The sequence below is a fragment of the Aplysia californica genome, unplaced genomic scaffold (genome assembly GCF_000002075.1).
Source record: "Aplysia californica isolate F4 #8 unplaced genomic scaffold, AplCal3.0 scaffold00574, whole genome shotgun sequence".
Lineage (NCBI taxonomy): Eukaryota > Metazoa > Mollusca > Gastropoda > Aplysiida > Aplysiidae > Aplysia > Aplysia californica.
Genome location: NW_004797844.1, coordinates 133,925 through 147,787, shown reverse-complemented (window position 1 = coordinate 147,787; position 13,863 = coordinate 133,925). Strand labels below are relative to the sequence as shown.

Below are 13,863 nucleotides of genomic sequence, written 5' to 3'. Positions count from 1 at the left end.
TTATAACAATGATAATAATAATGATAATACTTTTCATCATCATAATCATCCAGTGCTAGATATGCGGCAGACATAGGCGATCATGGTTTTCCATTCATTCCTTTGCTTGGATGCTCTTAAAAAAGCTACGTTTCTCTGATATTTCCCCGTTACCCATTTGTATAGGTTCCCTAAGTAGGTTGCTCTCGGTCTACCCATGTCTTGTTTGTCTTCTATGTTGCTAGTGAGAGCTAGATGTTAATGACCGTTATGTTTATTCAGGGGTCCCAAATACTGCATTTGTCGTTTCCTACATGTTTTTAACTCTTTGGGGACGTACCGGACATATATGTCCGATCAGCAGCAGACCAAAGTCACTGCTGCGAGATATTGGGAACCCCCGTACACAGACCAGAATCCAAAAAGATAATACCTTATAGAGTATACCATGTCGTTGCCTGGCTGGCTTTTAAAAGTTTCAGACAAAGAAAACAGAATTGAAAAATATGTGCTGTATGAACAAAAAAGTTTTGTCTCAAAACAGCAATTTAGTCTGCACAAGCAATGCCAAAAGATCAGAATGCGCGTCTTCAATGAGTTAGCGCCCCACGTAGGCTTCATCAAGCACTACCTAATTTGATTTCTTTTCCGCCTTCCACGGTATTCTCAGTAGTCTCCCCAGGAACTACATTTCTGTTGCTTCTATTTGATTTCCACTGTCCTAAGTGATTGTCAGCATTCACAGCCATATAGAGGGGTTGACCATACATAGCATTTTAGAACTTTCATTTTGGTAGTCCTTGAGATATTTCTGTTTTTCAGGATAGGGCTTTTTAAAAATTGAAACTAGCCTTAGCCATTGAAAATCTCCGTTTTATCGTCTAAGAAAATTAAACTACTAGCATCAGATGTTATCATACATCCTAAATATTTAAACTGTGGGACAGGCTTGATCTTTCCGCCTTTGCTAATGAGATTACAAATAGGATTTGCTGAGGGGTTTTTTACATCACCATTCATTCTGTTTTCGTTACATTCAACAATAATCCTTTATGTTCACTTTCCGTTACAATAGTATCTAGAAGCTATTGACGGTCCATTTCTGAATCTGCTATTAAAAATGTGTCATCGGCATATCTGATGTAATTAATCTTTTCTCCATTCACTTTGAGACTCGAATTTTCTTCTATGTTTCTAAGGAGTGTTTCACTGTACATGTTAAAGAGGTCTGGTGACATAACACATCCTTGCCTCACTCATCTTCTAATCTGCTTAAATTCACTGCATTCTCCATTAATTCGTACGGCAACGTTTTGGTCCCAGTACACATTTCTGATAATTCTTAAATCTTGCCCATCTATGTCTAACTTTATCGAACGCCTTCGAAAAATCTATGAAGCATAAATACAGATCTTTTTGTGCTTCACAACATTTTTCCATCAACATTGTTAAGGTGAATATAGCATTTCTGGTGCCCTTGTCAGGATCTACTAGGAACAAAGGCAAATTGTGTTTTAGAAATCTCTGGTCTTATACTTTTTCTCATTCTTCCCATTAGTACTAGCAGCAATATTTTTGTAAAATGAATCCTAAGGCTAATTGTTCTATGCATATCACACTCAGTGGCACCTGGTGCTTAATGTAAATCTATTTTTTTTTAACTGACTTCATCAAATTATTATCTTCTGGGTTTTAAAAAAAATATTACAATATTAATAAAAATTAATAATAAAAATAATAATAATAATAATAATAATAATAATAATAATAATAATAATAATAAAATAATAATAATAATAATAACAATAATAATAATAATACTAAAAAAAATATATATATATATAAAACCACAGGCTCAGGGAGCTTTGCAAATACAATAGCAACACAAAAACAGTATACATGTATTGTGTTCTGGCTAAAAACATAATCTAAAACACATATTATTAGCCTAAAAACAGAAACGGTTTAACTGACATTTGAATTGGAAAAAAAAAACCAAGATTGAACTCTCTTAAGCTACTGGATATATCATTCCAGATCTTTGGGTCACAATATACTAATGTCCCTTTACGCATTATTTTAAGTTTCAAAGATGGTAAGAGTGCATAAGCAGACAGACAGACAGACAGACAGACAGACAGACAGACAGACAGACAGACAGACAGATAGATACAGACAGACAGACAGACAAATAGATAGATAGATAGATAGATAGATAGATATATAGATAGATAGATAGATAGATAGATAGATAGATAGATCTACATCTGATTAAATGTAGTTCGCAGATTGCGAATGGTGCTTTATATACATGCAATTTCTTTAGGCTAGCTGATGGCCTCAAACTACGAGTTGAAACAATACCGGCATACAGCTGATAAACTTGATGGCGTAGTAACTATCATTCAAGCATTTGTGACTTAGAGTGGATAATTTGTACACATATGTGAGGCAGCGTGGTGGAACCAGGCTCTCGTCAATTTTGGGGCATGTAGAGTTATTGATATCATCTTAAAGCTAGTTCGCTTGTCTTTATTTGGATGAAAAAAGTATCCATTTATCTTGAATACTAGTCTAGATATTTGCCAAAGAATGAGGTGGGGGTCACTTGTTTTCAGAGGTAAAATTAGTGTGAAAATGGCCGCCAAAGATTAGTTATTTCTTAGCTTAAGAGTCAGTGGTAACTGAAAATTATATTTTTCGTGTCTTTAATCAACGTTTTTCAGAAAACTCCACACATAAATGAGTTCTTTAATGGGCATGAAAGGTGTTGAGCCAGAAAAAAAAATTTAATAAAAATTCACAAACCAGCAGAAAAATGCACGTTTCTTCACTTTGATTATTCTGACGAGAGCCTGATTCCACCACGCTGCCTCATATATCCTAATTATATAATTTTCTCAACCAGAAGCCAGTTCAGTACCCGTGAAAGAGGTGTAGCATTGTTTTGGAAAGTTTAATGAAATTTCACTTTTTACAGAGATATTCCAGATAACAAGGAGTTACAATTAATAATCAAGTATTGACAAAACTAAGCTATTTACAGATAAAAAACAGTACACTGAGAATTGAATAGATGGGGTATTTTAATGAATTTTCATATTTCTAAATGTACGCAGCTGATTAGATGGTATACCTCAGCCAACATAGACAAACTGAGCTAGTGCCATCATTCCCAATGTAGTCTGGGAAGTCCATTATGGAAAAAGAAAGTGTTCACTCATCAAAACTAAGTTTTTGGGCAGTTTTGTTAAGGGGGGCTTAAGTCACTAAACTGAGCAAAACAAGATACCTAACCGTGACAACATTTGGAATTTTGGTCCAACCATACAGAAATGTAGATTGTTCTCTTTTAATTTTCATTCTTTCACTACAAAATGTTGCATCAAATGACTTACAGGATATCAATACACAAGGTGGTGTTGTCAATGATAATATCCCGACGTTGTGTTCTTGGGAAAGGCACTTTGCACAAAATTTCCCCACTTCACCCAGGTGGAAATGGGTACCCAGCTATAGACAGTGAAAGATCTTGTCAGTTTGATAGTGTTTGAGCGCGTGAAATCTTCAGCTTGCACTGTATGCTTCCGCGGAAGCTGAGAAAGTTTCTGAGTGCTCTCAGAGGGTCTGCTGGGGTAATAATATTTGTAAAGCGCATAGAGCATGCTCTTGAGTTTGGATATGCGCTATATAAATGCAATTATTATAATTATTATTATAACTGTCACAAACATCACAGAACAGTAGGGGCAGGTGAAGTGGGCTACCTAGTGACGCAGGCAACACTACCCCGCAGAAAACAGAAAGGTAGAGAGGAAAGGGGCAGGCCTTACCAGCTTAACGCCTTCTGTAAGGATTAGGCGCTGCATTCTTCTTCTTCTGCTGGTTATTGCTATTATTATTATTTATTGTTGTTGTCGTTATTATTATTATTATCATTATTATTATTATTATTATTATTATTATTATTATTATTATTATTACTATTATCATTATTATCATTTATTACTATCACTACTATTATTATTATAATTATAAATATTATTATAATTATAATTATTATTATTATTATTATTATCATCATCATTATGACAATATCATATTGTCATTATTATCAATATAGCGGTATAGATCTACTTATTATTGTCCAGACACAACGAAGTGAAAATGAAGTGAAATGGTATGGGTTTAACGCCCATATCAACACTATTAGGTTATTTAAGAGGCGGGGCCTCCTAGTTTAACGTCCTTCTCCGAAAGGACCGAGCCAAGTGGGAAATTCGTGTAAAGTGCCTTTCCCAAGGACACAACGTCGGACCGAGCTGAGGCTCGAACCATCGAACCCGCAATCAAACGATTACGAATCTGGTAGCCTAACAACTAGGCAACCAAAGTGAAGAGGTAGGAACAGCCAGTGACCTCCCCCAATCACAAAATGTCCGGAAAGTTAAGAACAATAGCTCCTTTTTGCCGATTTTACCAAGCTTGTACAAGGCTAAAACTGACATTTGAGACCCATCTGACCAATTCTGAGCTCCTGGCCCATCGGACCGATTCTGTCCTCCTGACCCATCTGACCGATTCTGATGCTCTGACCCATCGGACCGATTCTGATGCTCTGACCCATCGGACCGATTCTGATGCCCTGACCCATCGGACCGATTCTGTCCTTCTGACCGATTCTGTCCTCCTGTCCCATCTGACCGATTCTAAACTCCTGACCCATCTGACCAATTCTGATGCCCTGACCCATCTGACCGATTCCAACCCCCCCAGATCCCCCGGATCAGAAAACTGCTGCGCCTATGTCTTTTGCCTCTTTGCGGGTCGTTTTCCATGAAGGAGGAAGAAGTTGTTCTTAGAGGCCACACGTATTTTGTGTATTTGAGAAAATAGAAGCACACCAACACACTAATGGTCGTTTAATGGTTGGCGGGGGGAGGGGGGGACCGAATAAATTAAGATAATACTTTATTATCCCAGAGGGTTATTTTTTCTTGGTTGTACACGACCGTAAAAACCCACGTATATATAGATCTACATAAATTTTTAATCAGATTACTTTCATTAAAATTTAATATGAAAAGAGAAGCAAAGCTGACAAAATGTACATACCACATCAGATGCATCATTCAACCACATGCAGGAATTTAAATACAAGACCTTTGGAGTTATTTATATATACAGATGCAGACTCTAAAGAATCAACAGACGGCGCACTCCAACCACAGACAAAGGTCCCTCTGGGGTTTCCCCAAGCTTTACAATTTACAACATATTATTACAGAGAAGAAATTAAGTCCTTTCTACCAAGTGAGCTTGGCGATAATAATCGATAGAATGAACGTTGTCGTGAGACTCGCTGTGACAGAGGTATTATCGTGTCGATAGAGGGTCACCGCAACTCCGAGGTATTCAGACAGTAATACGGGGTGCCCACTACGGCTGGATGGATCAGGCCGATCGCCCGACTCGATCGCCTGAAACTGAAAACAAACACGTTTGTTTTTGAGGCGATCGAGTCGGGCGATCGCGCCGATCGGCCGATCCCATTCCTAGTGGGCACCCCGTATAATAGGGACCAGCTCTGCCAGGCGTTCTTAATACATTGACACTGGTTGTTTTTTTTGTCTCTGGGGGGGAGGAGAGGAGAGGAGAGGAGAGGAGAGGGGGAGAGGGGAGGAGAGGGAGAGAGGAAGAGAGGAGGGAGGGGGAGGAGAGGGAGAGAGGAAGAGAGGAGGGAGAGGGGAGGAGATGGAGAAGGGGGGAGGGTTTTTCCGTTCCTGCTGGTTCGGTTTTGCGGTTGCAGTTCATTGTTGTCGAATTGATTTGGAATGGGAAAGTCCGCTGTCTTTTAAAATAGGTCTACCTATTTCAGAGTCTTGGAAAAGTACGTTACTTTTACAGTGAAAGGTTAAGTTTAAGTAAGAGTTTTCCGGCACTTGCAATACTATTAGGTCATATAAGTGCAGAAGTCCCAATGGTTCGTTTGAGTAAAGAGAAATACATAGACAATAATATTTATTCGTGCGGAGAAAAAGAGAAACAGACGGACATGAGAGAAAGTCAAGAAGTAAGACCTACCAAAGGCGCCCTCCAACCACTCGCCAAGATTAGGAGCGTTACAAAAAGAAACATAACAAACATTTTTAAAAAAAGAAGAAAAGGATATAGGACGATAGATGATTTAAGTGAAAGAAAGAGCAAACCACAGCACAGCACCCGCCAACTGCCCATGACAGTACAAATATCCTTTTTTCTTTTTTTGTGTATTTCGCGAGGAAAAGATCACCGTGTACTCTGGAAAAGTCTAGATCTACCTGTCGAGCAATTGCTAGATGTGTGTGAGGGAAGTATGACAGTTTGTCACAGGCCCAGTTTGTCACAGGCATCGACTGTGCCCTGCATGATGGAAGTTATCACTGACACTCACAAAAAGAGTATTTAAATAATTGATTGATTGTACGAATTAAATTGTATTTTTCAGTTGTTTTTAACGAAAGAACATTCATTGCTGAAATTTTACTGAGTAATTAAATTTACTATGATTTGCATACAAAAAAGGAAAAAATATTGAACAACACAAGCTGAATTGACATTTTAGAGGGACTAACTCTACACCGCCAATTAGAAGGTGGAGAATAAAAACAAAAACTTAAGTTACAACCACAGTGTTAAAGTGCTGTAATTATGACTGTCATCAATACCCAATAATACTTAAATGAAATAGGGACAAACTGGGCTTGTGACAAACTGGGCCTGTGGTAAACTGGGCAGTCCCCTGAGTGTGTACACTGGACATAACAAAGATCTACCTGTTGGGAAATTGCAAGATCTGTGTATTTCCTAGAACAGTATTCTGGGCAAGGCTGCGTGATATTCCCGCTACATCATCATATCATAACTGCTGCATCATCATATCATAACTACTTTTTTTCATTGAAGGGGCCGGCCAATCTATAGGGTTTCCATCTCATAATTTCGCTGAAGCCAGAGTCTTTTGTACGACGCCATACGTCAGGGCTGACCACACAGGCCTACTTCAGGAGGAACTGAATTTGGTTTTAATAGAGGTTTTACGGCACTCGCAACTGCATAAGGTCATAAGAGCGCCAGAAGATTAGAGGTGTTACAAGAGAGTAACAAACATAAAAAAGAAGAAGGGGAGATAAGGACGATAGATCTTTGATAGGAAAGAAGAAGCAAACCACACCACAGCATCCGCCAACCACCAACGGAGAAACTGACTGGCTGGCTTTCAGTCAGACGTCTGTTGTTTGTGTGTTTGTTTGTTTGCTTGTTTGTTTGTATTTTTGTGTGTATTTTTGTTTATTTGAGTGGGTGTTTTACGGCACTATCGTTTCAGTCAGAGTTATGAAAGTTACCAATTATTATCCAGTTTCGTTATTTATCATGCTGTTTTTTTTCTCAAAACGACTTAAAGTTGACTTGAACACCTTTTATTCTGATCCCTTCAATTTAAGTTCTAAAGATGAGCATTTAAAACCTATTTGACCTAAAGTATAGGTCTGCAAGTATACTTAAAATAACTTGTAATAAGGTCAGTTTCATCTTCGAGACAGCTGTTCATTGACTGGTTACTTTAAAATATCCCTAAGATTAATTGTCGAAGTGAAAAATAGATCTCCGTTTTTCTTTTGAAAATGATCTTTCGATGAGCAACTAAAACTATAGCTTTCGAAACTGTAGAGGAAACTTAAGATTAATGTCGTAGTGAAAAATAAATCTACAATTTTCTTTTCAAACGGATCTTTTGAAACGCAACTAAAAATATAGCTTTCGAAACAGTAGAGGAAACTTAACATTAGCTGTCGAAAGAAAAAATATAACAACATTTTTCTTTTGAAACTTATTTTTCTATGCACAACTAAAATAGCTTTCGAAACGGTATAAGAAATAAAATGTAGGGGATGCGGTAGAATGCCGTACAAGGGATACGTATATGCTGCCCTTTGGCTAGTCTGGGGGGGGGGGAAGCATTGCAGGACGTTGAACTAGTTGAAGTCCTTCCCTGTTGCATGTGATTGTGAAGGTAGTTTCTATTCGGTGCACTCCATGAACTTACCATTTTTGCTATGTTTTAAGAAGTCCGCGGATTCAAAACTTTTATATATAGCATCTGCGTTTGTCGCAGCCGCGACCCGCTAATCGCAGCAGCGATTTTTGGCATTTTCTCGGTCGGCGAATCGTGGCCACGATTTTTGGCATTCTGTTTTGTCGGCGAATAGCGACAGCAATTTTTGCTTTTTTCAACAACAAAAAAGCAAATAAACAAACAAATAGAAAAAAACAAAAACACTGCCGGTGAATAAAAATATCGAAAAAAAACCTCGGGGTCTGAAAAATGAGGGAATAAAAAGAAAATAAGAAACCGTACCTCTTTATTTTTAAAAAAGAAAAATTATTTTCATTTCCATTTCAATTCATGTTGATTTTTTATTTTCATGTTAAGAATATAAGTACATTACATACTAATACTATGTATATTGCTGCTTCTCTTTTATATTTCCTTCTTTTTTGTGTTTTAATTTGCTGGTGTATTAACTTTTTTTCTTGTTATTGTTCTGACGTGTTTTCTATTTGAGTGCGTATGTGTGTGTGTGTGTGTGTGTGTGTGTGTGTGTGTGTGTGTGTGTGTGTGTGTGTGTGTGTGTGTATGTGTGTGTGAATGTGTGTGTGTGTTTTTATACAGCGTCCCGCCATTTAATTTGATGTTGTTCCTTCCTTTTTTCCAAATATAAATGTGTTATATTAGAGCGTGTCTTCACCCAATTATATGTGAGGCAGCGTGGTGAAATCAGGCGCTCGTCAAAATAATCAAAGTGAAAAAACTTGATTTTTTCCGTAGGTTTGTGAATTTTTATCAAATTTTTGTTTTGGCACAACACCTTTCATGCCCATTAAAAAACTCATTTCTGTGTGGATTTTTCTGAAAAACGTTGATTAAAGGCATAAAAAATGTAAATCTTCAGTTACCATGGACTTTTAAGCTAAGGAAATAACTAATCTTTGGCTGCCATTTTCTCACTAATTTTACCTCTTTTAAACAGGTGACCAACACCTCCTTCTTTTGCAAATATCTCGACTTGTATTCAAGATAAATTGATATTTTTTGCATCCAAATAAAGATAAGTGATCAAGCTTTAAGATGATACCAATAACTCTACATGCACAAAAATTGACGAGAGCCTGATTCCACCACGATGCCTCACATATTATCCTGTACTTTTTCTTGAATTACACACGTTTGGGGTGAAAACGGCTAATCTTCAGATAGGTGGACGCACACCCTTACTTGTTAATTATTGTGTGGTTTTATGTGCTGTTCTAATTTTGATTTCATTCTGTTGTGAAATCTTTATTTTTCACGTTTTTACACTCTGTGTGGCTACAAATATGATATTCTGGATGCTTAAAACTAAAACAGAGCACAACAAATTCTGAAGTAGTAGATTAAGTTACCTCTGTCAACATATTACTAAAATACGTCGTCACAGAGAGCTGAAAGCTTATAGGCAACTTTTATGACAACTTTTGCCTTTTTTTTGTGAGGCAACTGTTGGACTCAAAAAATGGCAACAAACGCAGACGCTACTAGATCTTTTACTTATAGTGTGGTCAAAAATTCGCGGCGCAACTTATTGGCAAATATCTCCACAACTATCGAACATAAACTCTCCAGCTTTTGCACAGAGACTTGTATCATTATTTATCTTAACCGATCAATACCTTTGTAAGGTAAGCACCTGTTAACTGTATTCCAGAAGATTGCTTAATAAATACTAATAAAAAAATCCCAGTGGGTGGTTTCTGGTGATTTGAAAAGGTTACAGCTGGGATAGTATCGCTTTTAAAAGCAAGTCTGTCATTTTTTTTTCTAATCGCTAGACTATCTTTATCGAACGCATGTTTTGAGAACTTTCAGTTAAAAAAGTTTTCACTATAAAATTATTTTTTTCTAACTAGTTTTGCCATTAAAAGGGGTTAGATGTGAGCTGTGACGTAAGCCATTATGCAAAATGTGAGTGAGAAGCGGGAAGTGCTGTGAACAATTCCATTTTCCAAGTGAAGGAGATTTGTAGTATTTTATATAAAATAATGAAAAAATATTTTCAAAATTTAGCCTCAACTATGGTGGAAAATATGATCAAGTTAACATAAATTTATATAAATTGCTGGGCAAAGTATGGGTGACAATGATTCAACCTTTAAAAAGATATTTGAGGATAAATTTATTGCGCCATGAATTTTTGACCGCACTATAATGTCATTATCACATCTACGTGCGCTGGTACAACATAAGCAAAATGATCCTCAATATGAAAATACAGTGGCAGTCTTTCGTTTCAAATTGTTTTCTGCCCACCACGGCACTGGACTTGAACTGTACTGAACAATGAGATGTTTGACTACTTGTGTGTATCTGATGGTGTGTATGCCAGACACACAGCAACTGTACTGAACAATGAGAAGTCTGTCTACTTGTGTGTATCTGATAGTGTGTATGTCAGACACACGGCAACTGCACTGAACAATGAGATGTCTGTCTACTTGTGTTTACCTGGGCGCATGTCAGAAACGCACGACACTGGGCTAGGAACACACATCGTGAATTCAAAACGCTCGCAAAAACAACGACAACAACAACAACAACAACAACAACAACAACAACAACAACAACGAGAAAGGCAAAATGAAAAAACAACAACAACAGCAACAACAACAACAGCAACAACAACAACAAAAACCACACAGAGTGCGCAAAAAAATCAGCGTGGTGCACAGTGAGTGTATCCACAACGCGTAGGTTACAGATCTATAATCTAAATCTACAAGTCCACATCGCGCACAGAACTAGATCTACAGTGTGGTAAAAAATTTTATGCCCAAAATATCCTCAAATACCTCTTCAACGGGTGAACCAGTGTCGCCCAAACTTGGTACAGCAGTTTGTATCAATCTGTCTTAATTTAATCATATTTTTCCACCACAATTGAGCCTAGATTCAGAAAAAAAAATTCTTCATAAACTTATTTTTTAAAAATACTATAACTCTCCGTCACGCAGAAAATGTGACTGTTCACAGCACTTCCCCCCTTCTCACGTCACAGCTCTTCAACAGCAACTTTTTAGTGGTAAAAATTGTTGCAAGAAATTAATTTTATAGCGAACACACTTTTTGCTCAAAACGTTCTCAAAACATGCGTTCAATGCGCATAATGTCGCGATTAGAAAAAACTGACGGAATTGCTTTAAAAAGCGATATTGCCCCAGCTGTAAATCTGTCAAAATCTGTAGAAAACACTCACTTGGATTTTTTTATTAGTATTTACTCAGGAATTTTCTAGAAAACAGCAACAGGTGATTACAAAAATATTGACCTGTTACGGCAAATTATTACAAGTCCTTGTGCAAAAGATGGAGATTGTATGTTCGACAGTTGAGGAAATATTTGACAATAAGTTGCGCCAGAAATAGATATAGATGTCCGCAGCACGTACAGAACTAACTGTACATGTCCACAACGCGTACATATAGTTTAGACAACAACTTAGAGGCTAAAACAGCACCTGGACATGGATGGCTGGTGCCTCTATAAATAAATCATAGATCTTGGTCTAGAGGCTAAAACAGCACCTGGACATGGATGGCTGGTGCCTCTATAAATAAATTGTTGATGATGAACAGCAACTCAGGGACCAGCGGGAATTCCCTCATGTCAGATAAATATGACGATTGGATCAAAGCTTATAGTTTGGATTCAGAGAAACGTATCCATCAAACAAATTACGTTCATTGAACGCAAGAAAAAAGCAAGTTAGACTTTCAAACTGAGCAATTTTTAAATTTTATTTGAAAGAACGGTCTACTAGATTTAGGAGCATTTTGCAACGGCTCACCTCACGACTCTTTTTCGTTGCCCAAATTCAGTGACCAGCTCTCGTTTTACGTCGGGTGCTGTGGTGCAGCTTTTGTTTCGTAACTTTATCAAATGACAGGTTTTGCATATCCAATTAATGGTGAAAGGGTATGGGTTTAACGCCTCTATCACCACTACTAGGTTAGTTAAACACATTACACCCTAACTCGCCCGGGATCGCCCGGGTATTTCCCTTCGCGCCTCGCGTTCCACCAGGAGTCTTTAAAAACCAAGTCTCGCCGTAACGAGACTCTGGAGCAGGGATTTTGTTTTACATAGCTATTGCAAAATTTTTTTTCTTCCGTTTGATACCGAAACAAAATTTTTCGGGCTGGTAGATTTGGAGACAAGGAGACACTAGTCATCTCCTGTAGTTTTAATATTAGAGCCGATCGAAGGGCGATCGCGTTTCCCGACACTTCGAAGATGTCTCAACTTATTGAAAAGCAACACAACTGAGTTTGAAAAAGAAAATAACGATGGATTGAGGCACGCACGAGCAAGTTATGACAAATTAAATATTGATGAAAACATTGTAGTAAGAATTTGAGGCGATTCCGATTAATCAGCTGTAGACTAGAATTTAGATCTAGGGCCCGACCGCGAGGCTGAGAGTGAGAGTGACGTGTCGGACATCCCGATTGAACTTAAGTTAGAACATTTCCAACAGTTTGTGCATTCACAAAGTTTATTTTTTCTGAAACTACATTCATTTATCTTTCTACTTTATTTTTTTCAGGATTTTTAAAATTTGTTTGATATTTTTTAAATATGTTTTTTGAATGCTTGTATTCACGGGAGGCGGGTTCCTTCCCCTTGCTTAGGATCTGGGGGCAGACTTCCCGTCCAGACCCTCAGGGTGTAAGGAGTTAAGAGGCGGGAGCTCAGAGTTTAACGTCCATCTCCGAAAGGATCCAATGGGAAATTTGGTGTAAAGTGCTTCCTTTCCCAAGGACACAATGTCGGCTGGACGGCGCGAGGCTCGAGCCCCTGAACCCGCAACCAATGTCTGCCCGCAACCTCTTGATTACGAGCCCGGTAGCCTAACCACTGGGCTGTTGACGTCAAATACCTCTCCAAGACATTGCCCTTAATGAGCACGACACGACACATTCACACTAAAAAAACAATAACATTTCTTTGCAACCCCATCCAAAACTGTATCATAACTGTAACAATCGATGTCTTTGTTTTCAAGTGTTGCACATCTATGCTCTGGTCTTCTTACCTTTATTACTGTAAACGATTCATTGTTTCAGCTATTTTATGCTCAACACACTCTTCGACAGAAAAGCAAGAATAATTAAATTCATAGATCTAATATCTTAAATTTGAAATTATTTCCTAAAAATGTTAATCATGGTTTTAGATTTTTTACTTTATTTTTGACAGCCTAAACTAAACAACATGATTTACGGCTTTCTTTCAGCAAAACTGTTTATTGACAGAAACAAACACTCACATCTAAAATGAATCTGCGGTCCTCATGAAAAAAAACCCAGGACAGTCGCACGCATAGGAGATCCGTCTGTCTCCAGGATGCTCCAATCCACAAACAATGTAACAGTGCACTCGGGCAAAATAGCTTTAAATACAGCAGAGAAAGAGAACTTTCTTCTCTCGTCAAATCTATGTCACGATCCACGGTCTACATTGTCATTGAAAAACGCGAGGCGGCGACTGACGACTGACGAGGGCTCAAAGCGCGCATCAGAATCGATTACTTCACCACTCCTAGCACTTCCCCAGCACGTCCTGCGAATACTTCTCGCCAAGCTGTCAATAACTAGGGCTGGGCAATAAATCGCTTTAGCAGAGTCCGGATAATATTATTATGTTAGTGTACCTCTTCGGTAAATAATATGTTAGGAACCGATTCGGCAAATGGGTTAGAACAAAGATAGTACAAGACAAGATGGGCCACTTCTCTCTTTGAGCCAATT

At 37.9% G+C, this 13,863-nt stretch overlaps 1 protein-coding gene across 1 annotated transcript in view; it reads right to left on the bottom strand.

Moving 5' to 3' along the window:
- LOC101858213 overlaps positions 1-13,568 on the bottom strand; it is a gene marked incomplete at its 3' end in the record, with an annotated part of 45,158 nt that extends 31,590 nt beyond the window's left edge. The window contains 1 exon segment of the mRNA XM_013087330.2: positions 13,383-13,568.
- Positions 13,569-13,863: the final 295 nt, after the last annotated feature.